This window comes from Symsagittifera roscoffensis, chromosome 10 (assembly GCF_963678635.1).
Source record: "Symsagittifera roscoffensis chromosome 10, txSymRosc1.1, whole genome shotgun sequence".
Classification (NCBI taxonomy): Eukaryota; Metazoa; Xenacoelomorpha; order Acoela; family Convolutidae; genus Symsagittifera; species Symsagittifera roscoffensis.
The window spans coordinates 16,255,946-16,278,521 of record NC_087071.1 but is presented as its reverse complement, the minus strand read 5'-3'; the positions used below and the strand labels follow the sequence as shown (position 1 = coordinate 16,278,521).

The 22,576-nt window shown below is 33.9% G+C and overlaps 1 protein-coding gene across 1 annotated transcript in view; it reads right to left on the bottom strand.

The window, feature by feature from the left end:
* LOC134854992 (neurofibromin-like) overlaps positions 1-22,034 on the bottom strand; it is a 214,012-nt gene extending 191,978 nt beyond the window's left edge. Inside the window, exon 1 of the mRNA XM_063871372.1 lies at positions 22,024-22,034. The gene's annotated coding sequence lies outside the window, so the exon portion shown is untranslated. The remainder of the gene's footprint in view (positions 1-22,023) is intronic.
* Between the last annotated feature and the right edge of the window lie 542 nt (positions 22,035-22,576).

The window sequence follows — 22,576 nt, the reverse complement described above, 5'->3', positions numbered from 1 at the left end:
TTTTGCTACAAATGGGACCAATTTTTCAGTTTGGTACAAATGAACCTTGGTACAAATGGGACTTCACCCAACACTTGACGTCATGCCGAAAAGGGACTTCAAGCCGAAGCTTAAGCATTACAAACACCTCAAACGTTAAACTTCCATCAATAAAATGTTTACTTTGAAAAAATTAGGCAAGTTTAGTTCATCACAAGCGTTCTTCATAACAATGCACTATTTAAGAGTGGCATCAGATAGTTAGATCAGCAGAATTTTGATATGCATAAATTATACACAAGAAAAACCCCCATCAACACTAAATAAAAATTTAAAATTTTGAATATTCCTAAACATCAATAAGGCACTCGAAAATTATGAAAAAGCCAATAATTTGTAAATCAAGCTAATGAAGTTGAAAATTTCTTTAAAACAGTTTTCAAATCAAGATATTTCACAATTTCTTGACAAAATAATCGGCTTGAAGTACCTAACAATACGATTCGTTTTGAAGTCCTGACGGCTTGATGTCAAGCACGCCTTTGAAAAGTGGATGATATAATGGAGACCAATCTAATGCGAAGTAAAAAACAAAAAAATCTCAGGCAAACAAAGCACTTTAAGTCAGGGGTGGATCTAGGATTTTCTCGAGGGGGAGGGGGCATATTTTCAAAAAAAAAATCGAAACATTTGACGACTTTTTTTCAGGTCGATCAAATTGATTTTTCCGAGCTCTCCTAAAGCACTAAAAAGACGCTGTTTTGACCAAAAATTCTGCGCCGCAGGAACAAAATTTTTAAAAAAACAGGTCAAAAAACCGTTTTTGGACACTTTTTGGAAAATTTTACCATCCATCGCATTTTTTTGGCGCGTGCTCACCCTCTAAGTTAGTATATATTGGCCTTTAGAAAAATGTTTAGGGTCGGTAGGCCAAAAAGGGATTTCTTCAAAAGTATCAAAGGGAGGACCCTTTGGGTCGGCAGGGGGTCCAATCCCTGAGGGAAAGAAGGCGTCCGCCCCCTGCCCACCCCCTAAATCCACAACTGTTTTAGGTTGTCCTAAGCAGACTGATTTTATTGCTGACTTTCTTTCATTTTATGTAAAATGAACTCAGATTTCTATTTAAAAAATTTTGCGCTGTGGGTTTTTTTCCGGAAAATAGACGCCAATGCTTTGTTCTATTATATTTGTTGTCGTCTTTTTTGGAGAAGATCAAACACTGCTAAAGAAGAAGTTCAAAGTTTGCAGTTGAATTTACAGTATTGATTCTAAGCTGTTAGTTTTAGAGGGAAAATTTTAAACTATTTTCAAGAGGAAAGATTTTGGTACAAACTTTTAGCAAAGTGAACGCCTCAAGAAAACAGATCAATTTTAGCAAGGCTAACCAACACTTACACGTGTTTTACCAACTAGATAAAAAAATTCCGTCGTTTTTCAATCTTTTCACTAAATGGCATCGACAACACTTATCTCAATCGAAGGGTAACGGGTTCCATTTTCGGCTGTAAACGTTACAGATAGTACCTAGTTGAAAACTTATTACATGAACTCATTGCAGACAAATTCTAAGAAATCGAAATTTATTTCAGCGCTGATATATTGAGGTATTAGTTAGATCACGTGACGCGGATGGAGCAGATGGCACAGTGAATTAATCGATATCATCCGCTAGTAATACCAACCAAAAAATCTGATGATATTTTTTTTTGCATTTGACAGTTTTTTCATTTTTGATAAATTTTTTTCTGGTTTTCGTTTTCGTTTTCTATGACAAACACTAACGGAAAATTTTCGGGTAAAAGCTGTTTTGAAACATTAAAATTGATTTAAATGTGAAATTTTCTGGCCGAAGATATGTGTTTTTTATTTCAGTGCTCTTTACCAAGGAAAGTTCGATCTACATTTCCCTTTAAAAATACTGGAATCACTTTCACCCGCCCGAGTCGAAGTGGTCGGCAGGAAATTGTACGAGAAAACTCTAGGTTTTAACTGGACGCTGGAGGGTGTAGGGGACAACTACCATATTTGGAATGTACCGCGGGATGGTCTGTGTGTAAACTCGCCCGGAGGGGTTTGCGACGTGGACATCACAGCTTCGGAGATTGACATCTCGGGCTTAACTGCAGGCGAAGGTTAATTTTCGTCCCCCCTACCCGACCTGCGAGTTTTTACAATAGTACTTATTGTTTGCTCTATCCGATTTTTATGACAATTGACATGCGGGTTAACTGAACCATGATGAACATATTTGGTCAGCAAACTCAACCTTGTAAAACCAGTCGATGCACCATAAAATTGATTTTCATTAGAGGTGGGGGGGGGGGGAGGGGGAGAGCCAATTTTAGTCAAAGTCCAAATTAGTCGAAGTTTCGGTAATCTTGACCAAGCTTTTAGCAATATATGATAATTTTGAGTGCGCACAATTAATTTCTTCGGATGACTTGTACTGAAAACTTGTTTCTGATGTCAGAATATTTTTGTCAGAATTTGGAGTTGAAATTACTTAAGAAAAACAATAATGCCAGTAGTTTTGCATAGCATCTGAAAGAATACTTTTTTTCAGACGAGAATGTTTCGATTTGAGTTAAATTGCCATTTCATCGCCAAAAAGGATGCTGTTGAAATTTTTTGGGTGAAAACCAATATACCAATTGGGAGGAAAACTTACAAACCAAACACCCCTTCAACCCCCCCCCCCCCCCCAAAAAAAAAATCTTGCGCATACTAAAACCAAACACATATGCTTTCGGACTTTTGTGAGCTAAATTAAGGCTGCTTTTAACGCAATAACTATTAAATTAATTCAATTATACTTTTTAAAACGTGGTTGCCTTGTTTTTGTTTTAGAGTATTCAATATTTTTCAAACCATTCAGCTACTTCAAAGAGGGTGTAGTTATGCAAGTTGTACAGTCAACATTCACAGACACAAACACGATAACAACCGAGACGACTGTCACAGATAATCGGAGGATTCGACTACGAATTGTGACTGACTCTGGCGTCGGACACGAGCACCAGATCCATCTGAAGACGACAGACATTTGAGTTAGGACCGAGGTTTAACTCATAGAGTAATTTCGGATAGGGTACACCGTCTGCTCGTCACGCTATCTTATTTTCGGCCGGATAGATTCGTGCAACTTCTTAGTCTAATACCGATCCTAATCTTACTCTTATACTATCTAGTCTCAGGTTGTTTAACTAGTCTCTGCTAGGCTCAATAGATCTAGGGTATACTGGTTTATTGCGGCTGCTGAAGTGCTCGGGAGAGTCCAACTAATTTCTAAGTTAAATTCAAATCTCTCTGGTGCTGAAATTACAAGTAACTTCAGCACTTACAAATAAGTGGGTTGTTAGTTAGATGGATCATGATTGGTTAATATTAAATACTTTACATTGGTAAAACATTTAATTTATCCAATCATAAAATATAGTTTAGATCAGGTTCCACCCATCCGGGTTTTACAGAGTTTTTTAGAACAGTTCTTCTGTAGTTCAAGGATGGATGATGGACGTTGGTATTTGGCGAACATCATTTTTCTTTTGTTTCCTTTTTGTTAAGGAAGTTCCAGGGATCTGGAATTGAGGACACAAGACGTTGTGTTCTTCTTGTGACAACGACTGAGTCTCTGCAACAGCATCAATTCTGGTTTCAGAATGGTTGGCTATGTCAGGTTTTTCTGTTCTTTGGATAGAACTTCTTTTGTGTTTGGTCTAGCTCGGGAATGGCGTGGAGGTTGTGCGTGGAGGGGATGCCTGGCTACTCGGATCTGTACGTATACTTGAACATCGAGGTGGTCATTGGTCTAGTTCAATGAAGTCCTTTTCTGCGAAGTCCAGTCGTACTCTAAATCCTTTGAGTTGTGATTGTGAGCGGCATATCGATTGTAGTTGGTCATTCTCTCTCGAGTGTAGTGAGGTCGTCTTGTCTTTTGATGTTCGTCCTTGGTGTTGTATTCTGATCTATATATTGCATCATGTGATTTTACATTTTATAAAACTTTTATTAATTTAATATTTTTTAATTATGATTTTAGTTAGTTGTTTTCACAAAAGCTTTTTGTTTTAGTTTGGTTATTTTGAAGAGTTACTCACCCTTGAGTAGCTCTTATTAAAAATAAAGGTGTGGTCACAAAGCGTGGATGTAGCGCGGTGGGTTAGGCCGGCTATAGAGCATGCTCAGGACGTCCTTTCCTGGTGGGTTAGGCCAGGTGTGGGAGTATGATTTCATGCGGTTTTTGTGAGGGGTCCTGTTATGTGACAACGTTTTATGTTGGGTTTGTTGTGGTCTTACTTATGTCTTGTTGGTTATGTACTTTTTCCAAAAAGCAAATTGTTTGTGTTATGGGTTTGTCTTTCGACTTTTTTGTGTTTTATTATTTCTTTCTAAGACTTTGTAATAGTCTTCAAAAGAATAAATTATCCAGTTTTAAACTGGGTTAATCCGGTTTGGGTACCGTTGGTTTCCTTTTCTTAGTCATGCTGTTATTTTATGATTTGTGGTATTTAGTAAGCTGCGTTGGTTAGTTTTGTTTAGTATATGATTCCTTTCCAACCGGGTTAAAGGAAAGTTTGAAACTTGTTATTATTTGTTAGAGTTGTTGAGTGTGAAAACTTGAAACTGAAATTCATTATTTTAAACAATTCTTCGTGGGCGAGCTGTGCGAGTGTGGATAGAATTTCTGTGCGAATGAATGAAAATATCAAAAGGTTAGTACTGCAATTGCATTTTATTAATTTACTGCATAGAATTTGGAAATTTACTGCTAGTAATGGGGGAATTTTAAGATACAAATTTTCATCATATGTAGATTTACTGCTTTTTAGGGGAAAATTTTATAAATTAATTTACTGCATTGGTATTATATTTATTGAATTGTTGGTGCAAAAGTTAAAAGGTTCTTAAACAGTTTTGAAGAAGTTTGCTATTTTTTATTTTTCTTTTGTGAATTTTTCAGATGATCGAAGATGAAGGCTAAAAATCTAAAGAAAACATGAATAAAGAATGGTGAGTTTTTCTATATTTTAATTAGTTAGTAATATTCATTTAATTCATACTTACCTGTTAGTCGTCGGGGAAAAAACCGTGGGGGAAGATATCGTGAATTAGTTCTGAAGTTGTTAGTAGTTTAGCTAAGATGCGGATGATATTTTTAGTTTGAAGCAGTGGCCAAAGCAATTGAAGTGCCTTAATAGTGGTTAGTTCTTCAGTGCCTACTGCAAACTCATAAGGTGTGTTTTGGATTAAGTTATATAATTTGTGGTTAAATTTAGTGTTGTGGATGAATTCTAAAATTGGGATCTCTATAGGCTGTACAAACTCGTGCGGGATAAGGAAGGGTCGGGATTCTTCTGCGTTGAAGGTCTTGGTGATGGGGCAGAAAATATACATTTGGGTTATGGGGTCATAATTACGAAGAATACCATGAAGGTTAGTGTCTTTAATACAATATGTGAAATTTAGGAAATACGGTGAAGTGTATTTTGAATTGATGAATTGAAAGCGATGGTGTGGTTGTCTAGAGGGTGTGTGAAGGTCAAAGTGATTTTGGATGAAACGATAGTAACTGTATGTATGTGTTTGTTTAGTTCGCAACATAATATCGTGTGAGCAGTGTAGATCTCTTTCGTGTGGTGCAAGGAAATGAAAGGTTAGTGAAAAGATTTGGAAGCGTTCTTTAAAACTTTCGTACGCTTGTGTGCTTGTTAGTGCTTCTGAAATAATGTGATCAAACTTTCGGTCGAAGATGTTTAGTGTAAATACATATGGTGTCTTGATGAAAAATTTCTCGGTGATTTGTGGGTTAGCGAAGCGATCGTCGTCTAAGAATTGATCTTGGTTAGCTCTGATGATGTTGTGATCGTAGTATTCTAGTGTATATTCATTAGCTCTAGGTGCAGTGTGTATTTTTAGTGATTTTTTATATCCAACGTAAGTAAATTGTCTAGCGGTGAGTGGTGTAGTTAGTCGATATAGCATGTCTTTGTTTCGGTCTATATCGATGGAAGTGTTGGTTAAAGGTAAGCAAAAAGGGTTAGTGAAATGATAGTATGAGGTCCAAGAGAGAGTGGGCATTAAAACGTATTCGTCTACAAAGTTGCGTGTTTCGTTAGCGTCATGAGGGGTGTTTAAGGTGTATTGTGGAAATGAGGGTAAAGTGATGGCTAAAAATTCTCTAGTGTTAGTATGTTGGGGGTGGTTGATGTATTCACGGGCTGTTCCTGGTTTTGCTGGGAAAGGGTGGTTGGGGAACTTTCTTTTAAAAGTGCGGTAAGCTCTATTAGTGTTGAGTGAGGATTCAGTTGATGTGGATGATGGTGCTAATGATTCGGTATAATTTGAAGAGGGTGTAGGGGGATTGGATGAATTGGTAGTGGAGGAGATTTGGTTTATGGTCGGGGTGTTAAGGTGGTAGGGTTGTTGTTGGAGGGTAATAAAATTGTCTAGCTCTGGGGAGATTCGGGGGGTGTCTGGAGATGATTGGTCAGAATGGTATGAGGAGTAGGTTGGGGTAACTTGGGAAGCATAAGAGGGTGTAGGAGTGATTGGGTCAGGGTTATTTGACAATATGGGTTGAAAAGGAGGTTGAGAAAAATGAGAAGGGTTATGGAAATTATTGGATGGAGATGGTTCTGAGTCGGCAAATTCGTCGGGGGTTTCAATATTCGGGTTATTTAGTTGTGAGATGGAGTATAAAACTGAAATTTGTGAGTTAGTGTCGGAATTCATGCCTGATGTTACATTGCTAGATGGAAAATCGGGTGGCGGAAAAGCAAAAAGTGGTATTATTGGGATTGAAGAGGTAAGGTTGGTTGGATGGGAATTTGATCGATGGAGTGATCCAAGTTGGCGGCTCATCGTGGGCTAAAAAAATTATTATTTTGAGATTGAAAAGCGGTGGTATGGGGCTGTTCAATAATTTGTTCATAAGTATTATCATCTTGTGATGGATGTGTCATTATATGTTGGACGGGACTTTGTGATGTGGTGAGTCGAAAATTTGGATTATGTGTGATTGCTAAATTTCTAAAATTTCGCGGGGCTAGGGATAGTGGATGGTTATTTGGTAGGGGTGGTAATTGTGGTGCCGTTGGCTGTGTGTCGACATTGTTATGTTCTTCGTCGTATGTATTTTGTCGTGTTGTTATTTTTGTGTTATATTCTTTTATTTGTGCGTCTAAAAGAATTTTATTTATAGATGTGGAAAAAATTCCAAAAAATCCTGCAAAGAGTATGCGTGCTACGCTTGCTTGTCTGTTTACTTGTGTGTGTATAGCACATGTATTGTAGATTCCTTTTAAGAGTGAGAAAAGAAATCCAATAAAGTTAAACATTGCGTATAAAATAGTCAATTTTTCTAAGATGTAGTAGGGCCATCCTAGAAAATCTAGGATTTCATTTTTGAGTGTAACAAAGCTAAAAATGTTAATTGGTGATATATCTTGGGGACGGTATTTTTCGCCGTTTAGATATATATAATCTTTTATGTCTTTAAAATATCCGCTATAGTCTTGCGTGTAGATATCGGCAAATCCTGCGGTTTCTGCAAGTTTGCGTAAGTTTTGGTCTATTGATTGTCTTTGTATAGTGTCCATTTGTGTTAATAATTCTTGGAATTGTTGTGTTCTAATGTGATGTTGAATATCTGATTTTGAATAGATTCCTATTGATTGTAAGTCTATATTTGGGTTTCGAGCAATAGCGCGAATGCTTTCTGGTGAAAATTTTTTGAGTGATTGCATTAATGTGGGATATGGAGTGAGAAGATAATATTTGTTTTCATCAGGGTTTAGTTGTACTACATTGTGGCTATTTTCTGATCCACATGGGACTGCGGTATCCCAGAAATAGGTTCTTCGTGAAAGTGTATCCACGAAATGTACTTTATTCTTATAAAAGATAGGAATTCTTTTATAACATCGTTTATCTTCAAAAACGTATAGTGGTGATACTTTTTTAGTACAAGTATAAAACCATAAGATGTTTCCTTCGTAGTCTAAAAAATTTGATCTATTTCCTGATAATAAGTATCCTGCGTAGGGTATTTTTAGTACTGCTAGTGCAAGTGATTGTAATATTTGTGTTCGTTCTAATTCGCATAGTTGATGTAGTGTTTCTAATTCAGAGAGTGACATTTCTTGAAAAATGCGGCTAATTGTATAGTCTAGTTTCATATCCAAATGAATATCATAGTGGATATTACCAAAATATGTAGTATTCATTAGTGATAATTCTTGTAAGCGTGTGCTTCTGGTGTCATAAGGTTTTAGATGTCCACCAGGTTGTCCGTTGCTTTTTTCAAAATTAACTGGTATATAGGATGTTCCTTCGTTTAGAGGATGACCTGTGGCGTATGGGTCGATTTTTACTTTACCAGTGGTCATGTCGAATCCTTTTTCATATTCAACTAATATTTCAGAGTATTGTGTTCTGTGAAGTGGATTCCTGTATTTACATGCAAGTTCTGTTTCTTGATATATTTGAAAACGTGTCAATTTATTTTCTATATTGTCTATGTTTCTAAAATCGGAACTTAGTTTGCGTGATGGATGGACTTGTTCATATGGAATTGATTGTATGAAATATTTTTCGTGAAATTTTATCATACGAGCGTGTATTTTTGCTACTTGAAATGTTGTACATGTGTCTTCGGGGAACCAAACAATTGTTGCTTGTGTTCTCGTTGTAGGGTCGCAATATCCTTGATCATTTTTACAAGGTAGTCGGATTCCTTGATAGATCATTGTATTATCAGATAAATCTCGTGTGAGTTGTATTTTTTCGAGTTGTATTTTCCAATCGAAAAACATTATTTCTTGGTATCCTTTATTTTTTGTGTCTGCTTTGCAGTTTGATGGGTTATTTATACCAATGTGTGGTATCCAGTGTTTATCATGTAGGTCATAGGTTAATCGTCCGTGTGCGCCGTTATACGGGTATTTTTCGTCTAGTCTTATATGTCCTTGGTGTCTTTCAAGTTGTGATTGATGTACAGAATCTGAAAAAACTTGAAAATTAACTAACTTTCTTTGGGAGTTTTTATTTTTTGTGATGTTTAGTCTAAGTAATTCATTTTTACAATCGTCGGGATTGAGATGTAAAAGACGTTCTATATTACTTTGATAGAATGATTCATGGTCAAGTCGGTTTTTGTTTCCGTTCGAGACTTGTGAACAATGTACTTTCTTTTCGGAAAATGTTGCTGTGAATTTATAACCTGTAACTGTTGTTGCTCGGGCTTTTGAATAGAGTGTTGCTATTATATCTGTGGTTTCTATAGCTTGTGGTTCTGTTTCACATTGTGATACTTGATTGATTGCATATTTATGTAGTGTTTTTTGTTCATTTTCTTCGCAATCGTAATGTGTTACTAATAAATCTTGTGGTCCTGTACGAGGGGAAGGGTTTATGTTTTGATTTGAGGTTATTAGGAAAAGGGTTTGGAGAAAAATTAATAATTTTAGAATATACATGTGTATGATAATCCTGAGTATGGATTATAAAATGTAATGTAACCAATTGTGTTTTTAGTGTATCTGTCGTATTTGTATATTACTTCAGTAGTTATAAACGGTGGTGGTAGTGATTGAGCTGTTATGTTAGGTGGATTTAATGGGTAGGGATGTTGGGTAATATTATTTAACTTAACTGTGATTTCAAATTTTAATTGTAAACTGTTTTGTTGGAGTATTTGAATATTGTGATCACGGATATCGTTGTGAATATCTTGGCGATATTGTAATCTATTAAGTGCCCAGTTATGAAGGCGGTTACTTTCTTGATGTTGTCCAAATAGTGGTGGAGGTGCTGTGAATGTATTCCAATCTAATCTTAAAGGAATATTTATTGATGATTGTTCTCGATATCTGGCGTCGAGATTATTTGGAAAATTTAAGTTAAAGGGTAGTGGTGAAAATTGACTTATTGATGGTGTTGATGGTAGTGATAATGTTTCTGGTAGTGATGAGGATGTTGTTGTATCCGTAGAAATGTCTATGGGGTCATTGACTAAATTTGGTTCACCTTGTGTGAATGAATTTGTAGTCCAATATGGCAGTCGTGATGTTAGGTTTGGGGGGTTAAAAGGATTTTCACGTATCTGTTCAGATGTTGGTGTTGAACCTAAGTAGTCTGAAGGTAGACTTGAAGTGCTTCGTTGTGAGAAAAGTGTAGGAGTTTCTGGTGTGATACCAGTGGTGTTTTCTGGAGTGGTTTGTGTTGGGGATTGAGGTATATCAAAATGAACTCGGGGAGTTTGAAAATTTCTATTTCGTCGAGGATGTATAATTTGTCTATTTATTTCTGCTGTGTTTTGGTTTTGACTAAGGTTTCGTATTCTACTTAGTTCTTGTGGTAGTGTTGGGTATAGATTATATGTTGGTTCACTTAGGGATGCTTGTCGTTGAACTGGTTCTAGTGGTTCAGATAAACGAGCGTGCCTTTCTTCAAAGGTGTATGGATTGTCTTGAAAAGAAATTCGTGTAGATGTTTGAGGATTTTGAGTAGTTGATGGTGGTGTTGGGTTATCTTGGGATGATGTCGGTGAAGACTGATTATGTGACTGTTGGGTAGCAATTTTTGATGGATTTTTGAATTGTTACTTTAGTGAGAGGGTTTATGTTTATTATAATATTCTTCTAAAAAAAGAATTAGAAAAATTGTTGCTAGGGCAAATGTAATGATTGCTTTCTTTATACATTTACATATTGTCAAAATGAGGGATGATAGAAATGTTATGAAAATTACAAACAATAAAAAAATATCAGTTCTACTGAAAATTGTTCGTATCATTTAGACAAGTTGTTAAAATCGTACCTGTGGATATATTCAAGGGTTTTGGAAAGTTGGAGGAATAGTTCAATTATTGTGTAGAAAATTAAAAAAATGTTACAAAAAATTATTATGATTATTAGAAAAGATTCGATGATATCAAAAAGAAAGATTATAAAGACTTGAAGTATTGAAAAAAAATGTTTAAAATTGATAAATATTTGAGCGACTGTTTGAGAGAAAAGCATTTAAGAAATGATCTCTTTGTCGAATATTTTTTGCTGTTTGAGGCGATTTTCTAGTGTGGTCGAATTATTTATTAGTTTTTTGACAAGTGGGTTGAGTTTCGTAAAAAATTGTTGGGGGCAATTTTCATGGTGACTGGGAGGTCGTCTTTTTCTTTATTTTTGTTTGTCAAATGATCCGGGGTATGGCGAGATTTTTATACTTTAGGCTAATTAAAATTTTCATTTTGTTACTTTAGGCTAAGTTATCAAATTTGTTTTGGGGGTATTCGTGGTCTGAGTTGGGGAAATATTGTTGATCTTTGGGTTATTAGATAAGGGAGGGGTACGGTATTATGGTGATATTTATTTTAACTGTCAAGTTGGAGTGGTTTGCTTATTTTTGACCTGGAGGTTGTAAAGTTATAGTTAGAGATGTGCCTGGAGTTCTAGATTATTCGTCTAATTGATCTTAGTTTGAGTTAGAGAAAGTGGCGGATTGGATGAATCCTATTGGTCTATTTTGAACTAGAACTATTGCGTACTTTGTGAGCATGTTATTTTGAAAAATTAAAATGAAAAATGTTACGGAGGTTTCAAGATTGTGAAGTATAAAATCTTAAAATTACTTTTTAAATTCTACTTTCTTTAATATTTTAGATTGGGGGATGAACATTTTGTAGTTTTTACGTGGTTGATTTCGGAGTCTTGTTGTCTTTTTATGTTCTGATTTGTCTATTTCTTCTTGGGGTATTATTTGTTCTGTCATTTTTCTATTTTTTCTTTGTTTTGGAGATTCTTTATGGTTTTGTGTATTGTTTTTGGTAGCGATTGGTTTTGTGTTTTGATTTTCGGTGGGGTTATCATTTTGTTCTGTGTTTTTCAGATGTGGTTCGTTTTGAATAATTTTTAATCCTGTGAAAGAATATAATTGGGTTAATTCGCGGAGTGCGTATTCTTTTGGGTAATAAGGTAATAGGTTGTTTCGATGCTGAACGATTTCTTTTTTGTTTGAGTCGATAATTTTATATGTGACATCTGTGGGTTTTGCAATTATTTGATAGGGTCCTTTTCGGAGGGGTTGTAATTTTTTAGAAATTCCTTTTTGAGTATTAAAATTAGGTATTAAAACAAATGTTCCAATTTTTAAATCGGAAGCTGGTGTAAAACGTGAATTGATTTGTTCATTTATGTTTTGTCTTTGTAATAACTTTTTCGTTATTTTTTGGTAAATTTCATTGTGTTTCTTATCTCTATTTAAAATCCATTCGGTGTGTGTACCGGAGGCTAATTTAAGGATTTGTGGGTGATGAAAATGATCTTCATCGTGCGTATGTAATGGTAGGTTATAACAAATTGAGTCTTTATTTGGTTGACAATAACCTTGTGCGTTTTTATGGGAATTTGCTGTAAACATTATTGGTTTGCGTGGCTTTTGGTTGAAAACCATTTCGTATGGTGACATTCCTAAAGTTGTCGTGATTTGTGAATTATATGCTAATGGAAATAATTTTACATCTGCTGACCATTCGGTATATTTGGTATCATTTCCGTTGATGATACATCTAAGATATTCTTGTAGTGAACGGTTCATACCTTCGACTAAGCCGTTTGTCCAAGGTGCATGAGATGTACGTGGTTTGTGTTTAATGTTGTATAAATGACATAGTGTTATTATTTCATTATTTATGAATTCTGTACCATTGTCTGTGACTAAAATTTCTGGTAGTCCAAATTTTGCTATCCAGTGTTCATAAAGTGTTGTGTATGCGTAATAAGCGTTACAATGTGGTACTGGGTTAAGTGCTACGTAATGTGTAAATGCGTCAACAATTACCATAATGTAGGAGTTTCCTTCTGATGAGGGTGAAATTGGTCCTTTAGTATCAAATGAGATACGATGATTAAAGTATAAACTTTGTCCTTTAAAATCTTGTTTTTGTGCTATTTGTTTTTGATTTGGGTAAGGTTTATTTAATTGACATACTATACAATCATTGCATAGTACTTTTATCCAAATTGGTGCATTTGGGAAGTAAAAATTTTGTATAAAATTTGAATATGTTTTCTCTGATCCAGAGTGTCCTTTAATGTTTTGTGTATGTGAAATATTAAAAGCTATAAGAATCATACTTATAGGGAGACAGGGAACTGTAGATTCATTAAGGTTGTACTCTAAAAGGTCTGTATTTTCGTTAATTGTTGTATTGTTAAACTTGCGAAAGTATCGGAGGAGTGTTTTGTTTCCTAGAATGGTTGAATCTGCTTTGATAGGTTTAGTTTTATATTTGTGCCATGATTTTAGTTGTCGAATTACTGGGTCAAGGTTTTGATATTGTTTCAGTGTTGAAATTGTAATTGTTTCTGTTGGGGGGAGAAAAATGTTTTCGATTTCTAATTTAGATAATGGTATTGTATCAAGTGGGTCGTGAAGGTCAAAAACTTGATTTATTGTGTATTTTGAATCATTTGTTTGTGGTCCTGATAAATTTATTTTATCAGTTAAATCTTCTTTTTCAATTAATGGAAAATGGTCTTTTTTAGGTAGGTGTTGTTTTGTTCGTTTTTGTTGGGTGTTATTTTTTATCCATTGAGAATATGGGATTGGTTTGAAAGTTGATGTTCCAAGTAAGTCAACTTCATAATGATTATTTTGACAATCTAAATAAAGTGGAAAATGTTGTAAACTATTTATTTGTGATTGTTCAATATCAGTTTTTACTGCATATTTGCATTCCAATCGGGGTGATGTTTCGTTTTCTGCAAGGTAGAATTTTATATTTTTGGGTATTTCAACTGTTGTTTTTCGTGTAAGTAATTCAGGTGGTGTATTTCGACTTAAGGTGTCTGGTAATGCAAGATTTTTTCCTGCAGTCCAAACTATATGTAAGTTTGGAAATTTCATTAGAATTAGTTGAAATCTGTAAACTCGGTGGTTTGGGTTAGATTTCTGTGTGAAAAGAAAAATGATGGGTTTGTGGTCTGTGAATAAAACTGTTGGATGCTTTGATCCAAGTATCAGAAATTCATATTCTGTCAGTGTATATATTATGGCTGTACATTCTCTCATTAGAGTTGAGAGTCGTAGCTCTGCTTGAGTGAATAATCGAGAATTTGCTGATATGAGATTCATTTTATTTGTACCATTATGTGATTGTAATAATGCTGCGCCGATGCCAAAGTTCGAAGCATCGCACATTGCATAAAATGGTTGATCAGGGTCTGGAATTGTGTTTGAAATTTGTTCAGTTAAAAGTTTCTTTATTTCTTCGAATCGTGCTTGATGTTCTGTATTCCATTCAAAATTATTTTGTTGTCTAAGGATGTTGTAAAATGGTCGTAGATATAATTGCATTTTATAAACATATTTACTTAAAAAGTTTAACATTCCAAGGAATTCTTGGATTTTCTTTTTATTTGTTGGTGGTTGAAGTTTTTGAATAGCGTCAATGCGTGATTTCAGTGGAGTGATTGTTTTTCTTTCTATGTTATGTCCTAAGAATTTAACTCTTGTCAAAAAGAAGTGTGATTTATCGGGGGCGGCCTTCAGATTTTCGTTCTGAAGTATCTGATGATATTGTTCTAAAACTTTGAACATTTCATCTTTTGTTTGTGATTGCATAAAAACATCGTCTAAATAGGTGATTGCGTTTTTCTTGAGTATTAGTGGTCTAAAAATTTTGCTCATAAAAGCTGAAAATGCTGCTGGTCCTATGGATATTCCATAGAATAAGCGGTTGAATTCATATTGTTGGTTTCCGATAACAAATTGTGTTAAACGTCGTTATTGTTCATCTAGTGGCATTTGATTGTATGCACTATTCATGTCGGCGGTTGTGAAGTATTTGCCGTTTATTTTTGTTAAAATAACTTGTATTGGTTCGATGGGCCAATTGCATTTTGATTCATCTATGAGTGAATTGAGGTATCTAGCATCGAGAACGATTTTTAATGATTCTCCTTTAGCTAGAATGATAACGGGGTTGATGAATGTGTTGCCTTTTGGTTGTTCTTCTTTATTAACTGGTGATATAATGTTGTATTGCTCTAAAATATCGAGTAATCTGTTTACTTTATCATGTAAGTGAATTGGTACTTTACTTGCTCTCTGTTTTTTGAAAACTGCGTCTGGTTTTAATGGGAGATGTAGTGATGAACTGATTTTTCCAACATCGAATTTTGATGTTGCATAGACTGATGAATATTTAATTAGCTGTTTGGCTAACTTTTCGAATTCGTCTTGTGTTATTTGTGAATGTTGGAAATTAAACATTGTTAAAAATTTCTGTTGGTTCTCTGTGTAGTTACTGATGTTGAATGTAGGTTTGAAATATGGAGTTTTTGTGAAATAATCCGTATTTCTGTTTTCGTTACTTATTATATTGTTTATAGATAATTGTTCATTAAGAATTGTAGATTGGCAAATATCTAGTAATTGGAGTATATTATTTACGCGATAGGCTTTTTCGTGTATTGGTGATATTGTAGCGTTGGTTTCACAATATCCTAAAAGTCCTAATGGTAATGTTACTTGGTAAGGTGTGTTGTTATAAACATGTAAAGAAATAATATCTGAATTCGAATTTTTCAAATATTTTATTGAAGAGATTGTGATTTTGAAAAATTTATGAATAGGTTTGAATTCAAAATCTGACATATAAAATTTTTGTTTGTTTTGTTCTTTATCATATTGATGAACTTGTTTTATTGAAAAATTATATATGTTTCCTGATAGTGGTTTCAGGTGTTTTCTTTGTTGATTAAATATCGGATAAAATTTTGAAAAGAATGGTGGTTGTTTATTTAATCTTTGAAAAAATGTTAAGGATGTGTCTTTTGTTTTTGTATATTTATCTTTGATTAATATTTTACTATTTAGTATGTTAATTGTCGGTATATACTTCGAAATAAATGGTATTCCAATGATATTATATTTAATATCAGTGATATGGAATATTTGTTTAAATGGCTTGTTTAGAATTTTGCTTTGCTCCATTGTTCTGGTAGGGAGGAGAAATAATTGGATTTTTCCGTAGTTTATCAATGTTGATCCTTGTGCTGTCGCTAGCTTGCTGGAGGTTTCAAGAGGTGTTAGCTTTGGGTGTAAGATTTTTATTTCATTCCATGTGGGAATGTTTATTATGTTTGATTCTGCTCCTGAATCAATTAAAAAATCTATTTCAAGGTCTGGTGGTTGAAATTCTTTATTTCTTGAGCTTTCTAAGAGAAATGGTATTGTCCAAATTTTTTCTTTGGGTTGTTCTTTTTGTATATTCTGGTAGATATGGTTTGTATTCAAGCATTTTGTTTTGACATTTTGATTGGGTTGTTCTGTAGTATTTTTTGCATTTGTTTCTTGCGTTGTTGGTGTGGAATTTATGGGTGTAGTGTAATGATTTTGAAGAATTTGTGATTGATTTTCATATATATGTGATGGAAAGGGTTGTTCATATATGACAGATTCATAGTCATTTTCGACTTTTATCATATTGATATCAAGAGTGTTTTCAGTATCACTTTCTGAATCTGATGATGTACAGTTTATTTGATTGAGTTGTAACGTATCAGTTACTGTGTCATCAATACCTGGAGGGTCTGATGTTGTTTCTGGGTTAGCTTGTACTTGATTGATTTGTCTTTGATGTTTAGGTGTACTGCTTCTGTGACGATTATTAGAGTTATTGTAGTGATTATTATTTCGGTGTGGTGATTGGGAATAATTTCGATAGCGATTATTATAACTTGGGTGTCGGTTTTGTGAATTATTTCGCGATCTGTTTTGGTAATTATTGTTTGGTCTGTTATAGTTCGATCTATTATATGAGTTATTCCTTGATCGGTTGTTCGGGTAATTCTGGTTTCGGTTGTTTGAATAACTTCTGTTTCGATTATAGGAGTAGTTTCTATTCCTATTGTATGATGAATTTCGTGATTGGTTGTTTGGATAATAGTTATTTCTTGATTGAGAATTAGATCTAGAAACAAATCGTTGTGTATTTGAATTTGATCTGGAGTAGTTATTTCGACTATTCGGTCTATTGTAGTGATTTTGTGATGAATTATACGTGTTTCTTCGTTCTGGTGATCTTCCTCTATAACTTGAGTTATATGGAGATTGATTTCTTGTATAGCTTGTATTGTTTGGGAGTGGTTTTCCTGAACTGTTGTTGCTGTATACATTTTTGTTTGGTAGGTTTTGATCTTTTTTCATGTATTGATAAAATGATTTATTTGGTTCTTTGTATTTTTGAGGTTTATTTTGACTATCTTGTTGTTTTTGTCTACATTCGGAAATACTATGTCCGTATCGTCGGCAATAATTACACCATTTTTTGAAAGATGGTTTGCCTTTAAAGTTCGGGTTCTTTTCGTAAATATTGAGTATTTCAGTGATTTTTTCAACGAGATCTGTTTCTGATTCCTGTATATTATTAATATTAGTGGAAGTCGTTTCAATTTTGTTAACGTATTGTAATTTCAGATTTTCCGTTTCTTCTAATTTCATTGTGATTTCTGCTTGTTCTAGTTTGTCTACTAGTTTTCTAAAATCTAAATCGGGTTCTCGAATTGAAGAAGGATGTGATGCTCTCTTTTTTATTGCTATTTTCCTTAATTGTGGTGTTAAGGTCATCATTAAGATTTCTGTCATCTTTGTGTTTTTATAGTCGTGCGTATTTAGTGAATATGCTTTTCGAACTAGTGTTTCGATTCTTACTGCTATTTGCTTGATGGTTTCGTTTGGTAATCTGCGAATTTCATTGCATAATACTCTTTGTTGTTGTTTGTTTCTTTCGGAGTCAAACATTTTTGAAAATTCTTGTGTAAATCTTTTCCAGTTTGATTTTATTTCTTGAGGTAGTACTGAAAACCATTTTTGGGCTGCGCCATCTAAGGTTGTTTGTATCAACGCTGTGCGTCGATGTATCCAGTTTTGATGTAGTGGCGTGTTAATTGGTTCAGGTCCAATATTTAAAATTAAATTTGCTGTTACTGCATTTAAGTAATCTTCTACAGAGTATTCAGGGTCTGTTCCTGTGAAAACCATTAAGGGTTTATTTGATGTTATTGATGATCCACCCATAAGGTATGGATTCATTGTCATTTGTAATGATTCAGCTGCATTTGGCATTTGAGAAAAATTTGAAAGTTGGTTTCTTGTTATTTCATGTTGTTGAAGATAATACGGGAGTGGTATTTCATTTTGCATTTGTGATGGTTGATACGAGTGTGTAGTCATTGGATTTTGTTGTTGAATTGGTTGAAAAGATTGTATATTAATTGGATTTTGTTGTTGAATTGGTTGTTGATATTGTGCATCTATTGATTGTGGAGAAAAATTTCTATGGTTTGTACGTGTTTTCTGTATTCCTTGTCTACGATATTCTTGAGTATTTGGTGCAAATATATCTGGTTGTAAGAAATCTTCATCTGAGGATAAATAATCCATTTGATAAGATGTTTGTTTTTTATTTTTATTTTGTTGAAAAAATGGGTAATTTTCACTGCGATCCTGTGGAGGATTTGGTTGAAAATTTGTGGAATTATATTGGGCCGTTGGGTTATCCCAGTTTCGAGGTTTTGTATATTGATTAAAATTTCTTTGTGGTTTATAATTTGTTTTTGATGGATGTGTATAATTATAATTATGGTCTGCAAAGTTGTTTCTAGTGAATGTTTTGCGTGTTTTTGATGGTATTGTCATGGGTTTGTATGTTTGGTAATCCATATGTGAATATTTAGGGGCAACCGAAGGTTTAACGGTTGATTGTAAGGTTACCTGTGTTTGTGAAGGATTTGTATTTCTTGGTGTTGTTAAATTTGGGCGTATTGGTGAAATACTTTGTTGTGTAGTTGTTGTGTGTACAATTTCTTCATTTATGAAGTGTGATGGTGTCTGGATATCTTGTTGAGTAAGATTCCTAGTTCCATTGAGATTTTCATTGTGTATAACTGTAGAGTTTAAACTATTATTTTGTGTATCGGGTAAAAATGTATTATAGTTTAATGGTGTTGCATCAATTGTTAATGGTATTACTCTTACATAATCTCTTATGTACGATATTGTACCTATTGCTTGACTTGAGATTGATTGTGGAAAGTTTATAAATGCGGGATGAGACCATTCGGGGTCCCAAACATAATCTGATTGTTCTGTGATAGCGGTATCATCGTTCGAATTTTGGGGTCTAAAATTTTTTCTTGCTTGTGCAATTAAATCAATATTGTGTGTAAAATAATCTATGATGAACCATGCTAAAATTTTTTGTAAATCGTGTTTGGTATGTTGTGAAACGTCGTCTTTCGTGAAATTTTCTTTAATGATGTTTAAATAACTAGAGAGTAGTGTGATTTCATGTCGTACTCTTAGATGTTTAGATGTTTCTGTCGGTGAGACATTTGTTAATGGGAGTTCATTTTCTAATATCGAAATATAACTATATATTATTGCGAAAACTTCATTGGTGAAAATGGAGTTTGCTCTTTGTGAGTTATGGTATTGGATGTCTTTTATATATTCTGAAAAAACTTTTGAAAATTCTAAATCAAGGTCGTCTGTTTGAATAGTATATGTTCTATTATTATGGTTTGGGGAAGTGAATTCTATAGAGTAGATTCCATACTGTTGTGTTATGTTGCATATATCTTTTAGATAGTGATCTATGATTTGTCTTTTGATTTTTACATCGGGGAACTCTGTTTTACATGGACTAATTCCGGGTTCAAATAAATTTACGAGTAAATTTTGACAAAATATGTGTTGTCCTCTATCAGTATCTGCATCTACTATAAAAGGAAAGATTTCATCATCATCTGGAGTTTCGTCACCTGGGGTGTGTGTTGAACTCATTTTTTCGTTCAATGACTGTTAATATGTAATTATTAATGTGTCGAATTGGTTGATTCCAATTGTATAGATGTACTGGTTTGTGTTTGTACTGTTTTTTTATTCTTCTTTTTCCTCTTTGTGATGAATTTGAAGTTGTTTCTGAGTCAGAAAAATATAATTGATCGTGTTGTGAGTAATTTTTATCTATTGATTCTTTTAGTTTGTAAAGTTCGTCTAAACTGTTGGTTTCTGATTCTGAAAATGCGTTTCGATTTTTTGAAAATCTTTTTCGTGTTATTTGTCTTTGTTTAGTTATTATTTTTCTCTTTAGTGTTTGTCGTTTTGTGCGAATGTATCCAACTGTTTGTGTATGAGGTGTGATTACAAGGTCGTATTTTTTGTTATCTATTTCACAATTGTGTAAAACGATTGTTTGTTTATTCCCTAGGTTTTTAAATGACATAAGGTTTAGGATGACGGGTGCAAAAGGTTGTTAAATGATTTCTATTTTCCTAAACTGTTAGTTCTTACGATTTTTTGGTTAGCTTAACCTGGGTCTATTTGTTTAGGGTTGGAGAGAAAAGTATATCGATTCCGAAGAATGATTTTTACTTTCTCGTGACTAGTATAAGCTAAGGTGTTAACTTACTTAATCTTACTTAGGGGTAGTGATTGTGTTCAAGGGTTGGAGAATAGTAAATCGATCCACAAGGTTCAGGTATAATTAGAACGCGAGTAGTTCGTTAGATACTATTTTAAACTTACTAAGTCTAAGATTTATCCTGGGTCTGGTAAGAGGGGGGATCAAGTGAAGGATGAATAACCGAAGTTCTTCACTGTTTATCCTAATTTGAATGATTAGTTTTATTTAAAAATTTCTATTAGTCTTAGGTCTTTAGAAAGGGTTGGGTAGTGAATCGACGTTTGAGGTCGTTAGACACTAATTAAGTGGGTGGGGGAGAACAAAGTTGTTCTGTTTGATCCAAGGATAAGCCTTGATGATCAAGTTTGAAATTTAATTAAGTAGAAAATGATTTAAGATCCAAGGATAAGCCTTGATGATCTGTTTTTAAATTAAGTGACTTTAAGTTTTAATAAAGTTTTAAATTTGTGTAAAGGAAAGATTTAGTGTTTTATGATGTTAGTGAGTTGATGATTGCTGTTATGTTTTAGGTGATGAAGCTGGAACAACAGGATGATTTATGATTACTAACCATTTATTGTCATGCTACTAATTTTTATTTTTATTTTCCAATAAATATTTTTCAAACATGTTTTGTATAATACTGCAGAATTTTAGGAAAACGATCTTAGATCTTTTTATCAATCGTTATTGTATAATATTAATTTTGTTTAGCGCCTGAAATGATTTTGAAGATTTACTTCAAGGTTTTATGTTTGCAAATGGAAATCTAAATTCATTGCAAGTAGTATTCGAAATATAAAAGTTTGTTCTGGCTTTTGCCGAACTATCATGTAACTATACGGCAAGTTTCTACTTTGTCGTATGTCGTCTTTGGTTCGATGTCTTCTTCCAATTCCGGGTAGTTCTATTATGGTTCGGAATATTGGCTCGGATCTATTGAGTCGGAGAGACATTTCAATTAAATTATTGTCGTATAACATTTTGTAAATGTTTTTGTCTAATTTCTAATCTAATTTTGGTTAATTCTAATCTAATAAGGTCTTGTTCGAGACTTATGGTCGCACCAGATGAGTTAGGACCGAGGTTTAACTCATAGAGTAATTTCGGATAGGGTACACCGTCTGCTCGTCACGCTATCTTATTTTCGGCCGGATAGATTCGTGCAACTTCTTAGTCTAATACCGATCCTAATCTTACTCTTATACTATCTAGTCTCAGGTTGTTTAACTAGTCTCTGCTAGGCTCAATAGATCTAGGGTATACTGGTTTATTGCGGCTGCTGAAGTGCTCGGGAGAGTCCAACTAATTTCTAAGTTAAATTCAAATCTCTCTGGTGCTGAAATTACAAGTAACTTCAGCACTTACAAATAAGTGGGTTGTTAGTTAGATGGATCATGATTGGTTAATATTAAATACTTTAAATTGGTAAAACATTTAATTTATCCAATCATAAAATATAGTTTAGATCAGGTTCCACATTGTTCCCTTCATAACAACCAGACCTTTCGTTCTGGACCAGGTTACTGACTCTCGTCGATAATTGTTTTTTCGCCCAAAATAGACCTGAAATTGACTTTAATAAGTTATTTATAAAGCTTGATTGGCAAATACAAAAGCTAAAGTTTTGTGGGTTTAGATTAGCTTTTGTTTTTGCTCTTCAGATTTGTGTCTTAGTGAGTAAAAGTCAAAAATCAACAAATGGCTCTTTCTACTCCACGAAGCCCCTTCCCTTCCCCCCCCCCTCCCTTCGCCCCCTCGCCTCCACAATTGAATTATCATTTGCAAAAGTAAAATTGAGTTTTTCTTTTTTTTTGCATTGTGAACAAAAGTTAGCCCAACTCAACCCGATTGTTTTGTTGCATTTTTCATCTTTCATCGTAGTTTATGCCATTACACGTATTTACAAATCATAATAAAAAAAGTAATAAAAGCAACAAAAAGCCAAAAAGTGTTCACAAATTATAATAAAAAGCAATAAAAGTGGAAAAGAGTCCAAAGTTTTTTCAGTATTTAATTTCAAACTTTCATTAACAGACTGTGTGGTACACCGACTTGAAACCGGGAGGTCATTATGAGTTCGCAATTAAGTCCTTCAGCCGAGGGTTCATCCCGATGATAAGAGAGTAC